Source organism: Cyanistes caeruleus, chromosome 20 (assembly GCF_971803275.1).
Source record: "Cyanistes caeruleus chromosome 20, bCyaCae1.hap1.1, whole genome shotgun sequence".
Lineage (NCBI taxonomy): Eukaryota > Metazoa > Chordata > Aves > Passeriformes > Paridae > Cyanistes > Cyanistes caeruleus.
Genome location: NC_141720.1, coordinates 10,587,509 through 10,597,967, shown reverse-complemented (window position 1 = coordinate 10,597,967; position 10,459 = coordinate 10,587,509).

Here is a 10,459-nt window from a genome sequence, read left to right as displayed (position 1 = left end):
TCACACTGCTCTGGTGTCCCAGAGAGGGGAACATTGGAGCTGTCACTGCTGTGTTGTCACAGAGAGAGGAACTCTGGAGCTCTCCCTGCTCTGGAGTCACGGAGAGGAGGAAATTGGGCATGTCACTGCCCTGGTGTCACAGGGAATGGAAGAGTGGGGCTGTCACTGCCGTGGAGTCCGAGAAAGGAGGAAATTTGGTGTGTGACTGCTGTGGTGTCACAGCGAGTGGAACTTTGGGGCTCTCACTTCTGTGGTGGAAGAGATGAAGAAATAGGAGCTGTCACTGCTATTGTGGTGTGACGGAGAAGAGGAAATTTGGGCCTGTCATTGCTGTGGTGTCACGGAGAGGAGCGCTTTGGAGCTCACACTGCTATGATGTCACAGATAGGGTAACACTGGCTCTGACATTGCTGTGGTGTCACAGAGAGGAGGGAATTAGGCCTCTCCCTGCTCTGGTGTCACAGAGAGGGGGAAATTTGGGCTCTCACTGCTGTTGTATCAGTGAGGGCGTAACACTGGGGCTGTCATTGTTGTGGTGTCCAGAGAGGATTAAATTGGAGCTCACACTTCTATGGTGTCCTAGACAGTGGAACTCTGGGCCTGACATTGCTGTGGTGTAACAGAGAGGAGGCAATTTGGGGCTGTCATTACTGTGATTCCACAGAGAGGGGAAGAGTCGGGCTGTCACTGCTGTGGTTTCAGCGAGAGAGTGAAATGGAGGTAGTTAGAGCTGTGATGTTTCAGACAGGGGAATACTGGGACTCGGAGTGCACTGCTGTCACCGAGAGCGGAACTTTGGGGCTCTCACTACTGTGGTGTCACAGAGAGAGAAACAGCGGTGCTGTCGCTGCTGTGGTGTCAGAGAGTGGAACACTGGGCCTGACATTGGTGTGGTTTGACAGAGAGGAGGCAATTTTGGCTGTCACCTCTCTGGTTTCACAGAGAGGGCAACTTTTTGGCTGTCCCTGCTGTGGTGTCACGGAGACGGGAATATTGGAGCTGTCACTGCTGTGGTGTCTGAGAGAGGGAAACACTGGGCCTGTCATTGCTGTGCAGTCATGGAGAGGAGCACGTTGGAGCTCACACTGCTATGATGTCACAGGTAGGGTAACAGTGGCTCTGACATTGCTGTGGTGTCCCAGAGAAGAGGAAATTTGGGCCCTCACTGCTCTGGTGTCACAGAGAGGGGTAAAGTTGGGCTCTAACTGCTATGGTGTCTCCAACAGGGTAATCCTGGGCCTAAAATGGCTGTCGTTTCACAGACAGGAGCAATTTTGGGCTGTGGCTGCACTGCTGTCCCAGAGAGTGGAACTTTGGGGCTCACACTGCTCTGGTGTCCCAGAGAGGGGAACATTGGAGCTGTCACTGCTGTGGTGTCACAGAGAGAGGAACTCTGGAGCTCTCCCTGCTCTGGAGTCACGGAGAGGAGGAAATTGGGCATGTCACTGCCCTGGTGTCACAGGGAATGGAAGAGTGGGGCTGTCACTGCCGTGGAGTCCGAGAAAGGAGGAAATTTGGTGTGTGACTGCTGTGGTGTCACAGCGAGTGGAACTTTGGGGCTCTCACTTCTGTGGTGGAAGAGATGAAGAAATAGGAGCTGTCACTGCTATTGTGGTGTGACGGAGAAGAGGAAATTTGGGCCTGTCATTGCTGTGGTGTCACGGAGAGGAGCGCTTTGGAGCTCACACTGCTATGATGTCACAGATAGGGTAACACTGGCTCTGACATTGCTGTGGTGTCACAGAGAGGAGGGAATTAGGCCTCTCCCTGCTCTGGTGTCACAGAGAGGGGGAAATTTGGGCTCTCACTGCTGTTGTATCAGTGAGGGCGTAACACTGGGGCTGTCATTGTTGTGGTGTCCCAGAGAGGATTAAATTGGAGCTCACACTTCTATGGTGTCCTAGACAGTGGAACGCTGGGCCTGACATTGCTGTGGTGTAACAGAGAGGAGGCAATTTGGGGCTGTCATTACTGTGATTCCACAGAGAGGGGAAGACTCAAACTGTCACTGCTGTGGTTTCAGCGAGAGAGTGAAATGGAGGTAGTTAGAGCTGTGATGTTACAGACAGGGGAATACTGGGACTCGGAGTGCACTGCTGTCACCGAGAGCGGAACTTTGGGGCTCTCACTGCTGTGGTGTCACAGAGAGAGAAACAGCGGTGCTGTCGCTGCTGTGGTGTCAGAGAGTGGAACACTGGGCCTGACATTGGTGTGGTTTGACAGAGAGGAGGCAATTTTGGCTGTCACCTCTCTGGTTTCACAGAGAGGGCAACTTTTTGGCTGTCCCTGCTGTGGTGTCACGGAGATGGGAATATTGGAGCTGTCACTGCTGTGGTGTCTGAGAGAGGGAAACACTGGGCCTGTCATTGCTGTGCAGTCATGGAGAGGAGCACGTTGGAGCTCACACTGCTATGATGTCACAGGTAGGGTAACAGTGGCTCTGACATTGCTGTGGTGTCCCAGAGAAGAGGAAATTTGGGCCCTCACTGCTCTGGTGTCACAGAGAGGGGTAAAGTTGGGCTCTAACTGCTATGGTGTCTCCAACAGGGTAATCCTGGGCCTAAAATGGCTGTCGTTTCACAGACAGGAGCAATTTTGGGCTGTGGCTGCACTGCTGTCCCAGAGAGTGGAACTTTGGGGCTCACACTGCTCTGGTGTCCCAGAGAGGGGAACATTGGAGCTGTCACTGCTGTGTTGTCACAGAGAGAGGAACTCTGGAGCTCTCCCTGCTCTGGAGTCACGGAGAGGAGGAAATTGGGCATGTCACTGCCCTGGTGTCACAGGGAATGGAAGAGTGGGGCTGTCACTGCCGTGGAGTCCGAGAAAGGAGGAAATTTGGTGTGTGACTGCTGTGGTGTCACAGCGAGTGGAACTTTGGGGCTCTCACTTCTGTGGTGGAAGAGATGAAGAAATAGGAGCTGTCACTGCTATTGTGGTGTGACGGAGAAGAGGAAATTTGGGCCTGTCATTGCTGTGGTGTCACGGAGAGGAGCGCTTTGGAGCTCACACTGCTATGATGTCACAGATAGGGTAACACTGGCTCTGACATTGCTGTGGTGTCACAGAGAGGAGGGAATTAGGCCTCTCCCTGCTCTGGTGTCACAGAGAGGGGGAAATTTGGGCTCTCACTGCTGTTGTATCAGTGAGGGCATAACACTGGGGCTGTCATTGTTGTGGTGTCCCAGAGAGGATTAAATTGGAGCTCACACTTCTATGGTGTCCTAGACAGTGGAACGCTGGGCCTGACATTGCTGTGGTGTAACAGAGAGGAGGCAATTTGGGGCTGTCATTACTGTGATTCCACAGAGAGGGGAAGAGTCAAACTGTCACTGCTGTGGTTTCAGCGAGAGAGTGAAATGGAGGTAGTTAGAGCTGTGATGTTACAGACAGGGGAATACTGGGACTCGGAGTGCACTGCTGTCACCAAGAGCGGAACTTTGGGGCTCTCACTGCTGTGGTGTCACAGAGAGAGAAACAGCGGTGCTGTCGCTGCTGTGGTGTCAGAGAGTGGAACACTGGGCCTGACATTGGTGTGGTTTGACAGAGAGGAGGCAATTTTGGCTGTCACCTCTCTGGTTTCACAGAGAGGGCAACTTTTTGGCTGTCCCTGCTGTGGTGTCACGGAGATGGGAATATTGGAGCTGTCACTGCTGTGGTGTCTGAGAGAGGGAAACACTGGGCCTGTCATTGCTGTGCAGTCATGGAGAGGAGCACGTTGGAGCTCACACTGCTATGATGTCACAGGTAGGGTAACAGTGGCTCTGACATTGCTGTGGTGTCCCAGAGAAGAGGAAATTTGGGCCCTCACTGCTCTGGTGTCACAGAGAGGGGTAAAGTTGGGCTCTAACTGCTATGGTGTCTCCAACAGGGTAATCCTGGGCCTAAAATGGCTGTCGTTTCACAGACAGGAGCAATTTTGGGCTGTGGCTGCACTGCTGTCCCAGAGAGTGGAACTTTGGGGCTCACACTGCTCTGGTGTCCCAGAGAGGGGAACATTGGAGCTGTCACTGCTGTGTTGTCACAGAGAGAGGAACTCTGGAGCTCTCCCTGCTCTGGAGTCACGGAGAGGAGGAAATTGGGCATGTCACTGCCCTGGTGTCACAGGGAATGGAAGAGTGGGGCTGTCACTGCCGTGGAGTCCGAGAAAGGAGGAAATTTGGTGTGTGACTGCTGTGGTGTCACAGCGAGTGGAACTTTGGGGCTCTCACTTCTGTGGTGGAAGAGATGAAGAAATAGGAGCTGTCACTGCTATTGTGGTGTGACGGAGAAGAGGAAATTTGGGCCTGTCATTGCTGTGGTGTCACGGAGAGGAGCGCTTTGGAGCTCACACTGCTATGATGTCACAGATAGGGTAACACTGGCTCTGACATTGCTGTGGTGTCACAGAGAGGAGGGAATTAGGCCTCTCCCTGCTCTGGTGTCACAGAGAGGGGGAAATTTGGGCTCTCACTGCTGTTGTATCAGTGAGGGCGTAACACTGGGGCTGTCATTGTTGTGGTGTCCAGAGAGGATTAAATTGGAGCTCACACTTCTATGGTGTCCTAGACAGTGGAACTCTGGGCCTGACATTGCTGTGGTGTAACAGAGAGGAGGCAATTTGGGGCTGTCATTACTGTGATTCCACAGAGAGGGGAAGAGTCGGGCTGTCACTGCTGTGGTTTCAGCGAGAGAGTGAAATGGAGGTAGTTAGAGCTGTGATGTTTCAGACAGGGGAATACTGGGACTCGGAGTGCACTGCTGTCACCGAGAGCGGAACTTTGGGGCTCTCACTACTGTGGTGTCACAGAGAGAGAAACAGCGGTGCTGTCGCTGCTGTGGTGTCAGAGAGTGGAACACTGGGCCTGACATTGGTGTGGTTTGACAGAGAGGAGGCAATTTTGGCTGTCACCTCTCTGGTTTCACAGAGAGGGCAACTTTTTGGCTGTCCCTGCTGTGGTGTCACGGAGACGGGAATATTGGAGCTGTCACTGCTGTGGTGTCTGAGAGAGGGAAACACTGGGCCTGTCATTGCTGTGCAGTCATGGAGAGGAGCACGTTGGAGCTCACACTGCTATGATGTCACAGGTAGGGTAACAGTGGCTCTGACATTGCTGTGGTGTCCCAGAGAAGAGGAAATTTGGGCCCTCACTGCTCTGGTGTCACAGAGAGGGGTGAAGTTGGGCTCTAACTGCTATGGTGTCTCCAACAGGGTAATCCTGGGCCTAAAATGGCTGTCGTTTCACAGACAGGAGCAATTTTGGGCTGTGGCTGCACTGCTGTCCCAGAGAGTGGAACTTTGGGGCTCACACTGCTCTGGTGTCCCAGAGAGGGGAACATTGGAGCTGTCACTGCTGTGGTGTCACAGAGAGAGGAACTCTGGAGCTCTCCCTGCTCTGGAGTCACGGAGAGGAGGAAATTGGGCATGTCACTGCCCTGGTGTCACAGGGAATGGAAGAGTGGGGCTGTCACTGCCGTGGAGTCCGAGAAAGGAGGAAATTTGGTGTGTGACTGCTGTGGTGTCACAGCGAGTGGAACTTTGGGGCTCTCACTTCTGTGGTGGAAGAGATGAAGAAATAGGAGCTGTCACTGCTATTGTGGTGTGACGGAGAAGAGGAAATTTGGGCCTGTCATTGCTGTGGTGTCACGGAGAGGAGCGCTTTGGAGCTCACACTGCTATGATGTCACAGATAGGGTAACACTGGCTCTGACATTGCTGTGGTGTCACAGAGAGGAGGGAATTAGGCCTCTCCCTGCTCTGGTGTCACAGAGAGGGGGAAATTTGGGCTCTCACTGCTGTTGTATCAGTGAGGGCGTAACACTGGGGCTGTCATTGTTGTGGTGTCCCAGAGAGGATTAAATTGGAGCTCACACTTCTATGGTGTCCTAGACAGTGGAACGCTGGGCCTGACATTGCTGTGGTGTAACAGAGAGGAGGCAATTTGGGGCTGTCATTACTGTGATTCCACAGAGAGGGGAAGAGTCGGGCTGTCACTGCTGTGGTTTCAGCGAGAGAGTGAAATGGAGGTAGTTAGAGCTGTGATGTTACAGACAGGGGAATACTGGGACTCGGAGTGCACTGCTGTCACCGAGAGCGGAACTTTGGGGCTCTCACTACTGTGGTGTCACAGAGAGAGAAACAGCGGTGCTGTTGCTGCTGTGGTGTCAGAGAGTGGAACACTGGGCCTGACATTGGTGTGGTTTGACAGAGAGGAGGCAATTTTGGCTGTCACCTCTCTGGTTTCACAGAGAGGGCAACTTTTTGGCTGTCCCTGCTGTGGTGTCACGGAGACGGGAATATTGGAGCTGTCACTGCTGTGGTGTCTGACAGAGGGAAACACTGGGCCTGTCATTGCTGTGCAGTCATGGAGAGGAGCACGTTGGAGCTCACACTGCTATGATGTCACAGGTAGGGTAACAGTGGCTCTGACATTGCTGTGGTGTCCCAGAGAAGAGGAAATTTGGGCCCTCACTGCTCTGGTGTCACAGAGAGGGGTAAAGTTGGGCTCTAACTGCTATGGTGTCTCCAACAGGGTAATCCTGGGCCTAAAATGGCTGTCGTTTCACAGACAGGAGCAATTTTGGGCTGTGGCTGCACTGCTGTCCCAGAGAGTGGAACTTTGGGGCTCACACTGCTCTGGTGTCCCAGAGAGGGGAACATTGGAGCTGTCACTGCTGTGTTGTCACAGAGAGAGGAACTCTGGAGCTCTCCCTGCTCTGGAGTCACAGAGAGGAGGAAATTGGGCATGTCACTGCCCTGGTGTCACAGGGAATGAAAGAGTGGGGCTGTCACTGCCGTGGAGTCCGAGAAAGGAGGAAATTTGGTGTGTGACTGCTGTGGTGTCACAGCGAGTGGAACTTTGGGGCTCTCACTTCTGTGGTGGAAGAGATGAAGAAATAGGTGCTGTCACTGCTATTGTGGTGTGACGGAGAAGAGGAAATTTGGGCCTGTCATTGCTGTGGTGTCACGGAGAGGAGCGCTTTGGAGCTCACACTGCTACGATGTCACAGATAGGGTTACACTGGCTCTGACATTGCTGTGGTGTCACAGAGAGGAGGGAATTAGGCCTCTCCCTGCTCTGGTGTCACAGAGAGGGGGAAATTTGGGCTCTCACTGCTGTTGTATCAGTGAGGGCGTAACACTGGGGCTGTCATTGTTGTGGTGTCCAGAGAGGATTAAATTGGAGCTCACACTTCTATGGTGTCCTAGACAGTGGAACTCTGGGCCTGACATTGCTGTGGTGTAACAGAGAGGAGGCAATTTGGGGCTGTCATTACTGTGATTTCACAGAGAGGGGAAGAGTCGGGCTGTCACTGCTGTGGTTTCAGCGAGGGAGTGAAATGGAGGTAGTTAGAGCTGTGATGTTACAGACAGGGGAATACTGGGACTCGGAGTGCACTGCTGTCACCGAGAGCGGAACTTTGGGGCTCTCACTGCTGTGGTGTAATAGAGAGAGAAACAGCGGTGTTGTCGCTGCTGTGGTGTCAGAGAGTGGAACACTGGGCCTGACATTGGTGTGGTTTGACAGAGAGGAGGCAATTTTGGCTGTCACCTCTCTGGTTTCACAGAGAGGGCAACTTTTTGGCTGTCCCTGCTGTGGTGTCACGGAGACGGGAATATTGGAGCTGTCACTGCTGTGGTGTCTGAGAGAGGGAAACACTGGGCCTGTCATTGCTGTGCAGTCATGGAGAGGAGCACGTTGGAGCTCACACTGCTATGATGTCACAGGTAGGGTAACAGTGGCTCTGACATTGCTGTGGTGTCCCAGAGAAGAGGAAATTTGGGCCCTCACTGCTCTGGTGTCACAGAGAGGGGTAAAGTTGGGCTCTAACTGCTATGGTGTCTCCAACAGGGTAATCCTGGGCCTAAAATGGCTGTCGTTTCACAGACAGGAGCAATTTTGGGCTGTGGCTGCACTGCTGTCCCAGAGAGTGGAACTTTGGGGCTCACACTGCTCTGGTGTCCCAGAGAGGGGAACATTGGAGCTGTCACTGCTGTGTTGTCACAGAGAGAGGAACTCTGGAGCTCTCCCTGCTCTGGAGTCACGGAGAGGAGGAAATTGGGCATGTCACTGCCCTGGTGTCACAGGGAATGGAAGAGTGGGGCTGTCACTGCCGTGGAGTCCGAGAAAGGAGGAAATTTGGTGTGTGACTGCTGTGGTGTCACAGCGAGTGGAACTTTGGGGCTCTCACTTCTGTGGTGGAAGAGATGAAGAAATAGGAGCTGTCACTGCTATTGTGGTGTGACGGAGAAGAGGAAATTTGGGCCTGTCATTGCTGTGGTGTCACGGAGAGGAGCGCTTTGGAGCTCACACTGCTATGATGTCACAGATAGGGTAACACTGGCTCTGACATTGCTGTGGTGTCACAGAGAGGAGGGAATTAGGCCTCTCCCTGCTCTGGTGTCACAGAGAGGGGGAAATTTGGGCTCTCACTGCTGTTGTATCAGTGAGGGCGTAACACTGGGGCTGTCATTGTTGTGGTGTCCAGAGAGGATTAAATTGGAGCTCACACTTCTATGGTGTCCTAGACAGTGGAACGCTGGGCCTGACATTGCTGTGGTGTAACAGAGAGGAGGCAATTTGGGGCTGTCATTACTGTGATTCCACAGAGAGGGGAAGAGTCGGGCTGTCACTGCTGTGGTTTCAGCGAGAGAGTGAAATGGAGGTAGTTAGAGCTGTGATGTTACAGACAGGGGAATACTGGGACTCGGAGTGCACTGCTGTCACCGAGAGCGGAACTTTGGGGCTCTCACTACTGTGGTGTCACAGAGAGAGAAACAGCAGTGCTGTTGCTGCTGTGGTGTCAGAGAGTGGAACACTGGGCCTGACATTGGTGTGGTTTGACAGAGAGGAGGCAATTTTGGCTGTCACCTCTCTGGTTTCACAGAGAGGGCAACTTTTTGGCTGTCCCTGCTGTGGTGTCACGGAGACGGGAATATTGGAGCTGTCACTGCTGTGGTGTCTGACAGAGGGAAACACTGGGCCTGTCATTGCTGTGCAGTCATGGAGAGGAGCACGTTGGAGCTCACACTGCTATGATGTCACAGGTAGGGTAACAGTGGCTCTGACATTGCTGTGGTGTCCCAGAGAGGAGGAAATTTGGGCCCTCACTGCTCTGGTGTCACAGAGAGGGGTAAAGTTGGGCTCTAACTGCTATGGTGTCTCCAACAGGGTAATCCTGGGCCTAAAATGGCTGTCGTTTCACAGACAGGAGCAATTTTGGGCTGTGGCTGCACTGCTGTCCCAGAGAGTGGAACTTTGGGGCTCACACTGCTCTGGTGTCCCAGAGAGGGGAACATTGGAGCTGTCACTGCTGTGTTGTCACAGAGAGAGGAACTCTGGAGCTCTCCCTGCTCTGGAGTCACAGAGAGGAGGAAATTGGGCATGTCACTGCCCTGGTGTCACAGGGAATGAAAGAGTGGGGCTGTCACTGCCGTGGAGTCCGAGAAAGGAGGAAATTTGGTGTGTGACTGCTGTGGTGTCACAGCGAGTGGAACTTTGGGGCTCTCACTTCTGTGGTGGAAGAGATGAAGAAATAGGTGCTGTCACTGCTATTGTGGTGTGACGGAGAAGAGGAAATTTGGGCCTGTCATTGCTGTGGTGTCACGGAGAGGAGCGCTTTGGAGCTCACACTGCTACGATGTCACAGATAGGGTTACACTGGCTCTGACATTGCTGTGGTGTCACAGAGAGGAGGGAATTAGGCCTCTCCCTGCTCTGGTGTCACAGAGAGGGGGAAATTTGGGCTCTCACTGCTGTTGTATCAGTGAGGGCGTAACACTGGGGCTGTCATTGTTGTGGTGTCCAGAGAGGATTAAATTGGAGCTCACACTTCTATGGTGTCCTAGACAGTGGAACTCTGGGCCTGACATTGCTGTGGTGTAACAGAGAGGAGGCAATTTGGGGCTGTCATTACTGTGATTTCACAGAGAGGGGAAGAGTCGGGCTGTCACTGCTGTGGTTTCAGCGAGGGAGTGAAATGGAGGTAGTTAGAGCTGTGATGTTACAGACAGGGGAATACTGGGACTCGGAGTGCACTGCTGTCACCGAGAGCGGAACTTTGGGGCTCTCACTGCTGTGGTGTAATAGAGAGAGAAACAGCGGTGTTGTCGCTGCTGTGGTGTCAGAGAGTGGAACACTGGGCCTGACATTGGTGTAGTTTCAGAGAGATGAGGCAATTTTGGCTGCCACCGCTCTGGTTTCACAGAGAGGGCAACTTTTTGGCTGTCCCTGCTGTGGTGTCACGGAGACGGGAATATTGGAGCTGTCACTGCTGTGGTGTCTGAGAGAGGGAAACACTGGGTCTGTCATTGCTGTGCTGTCATGGAGAGGAGCACGTTGGAGCTCACACTGCTATGATGTCACAGGTAGGGTAACAGTGGCTCTGACATTGCTGTGGTGTCCCAGAGAAGAGGAAATTTGGGCCCTCACTGCTCTGGTGTCACAGAGAGGGGTAAAGTTGGGCTCTAACTGCTATGGTG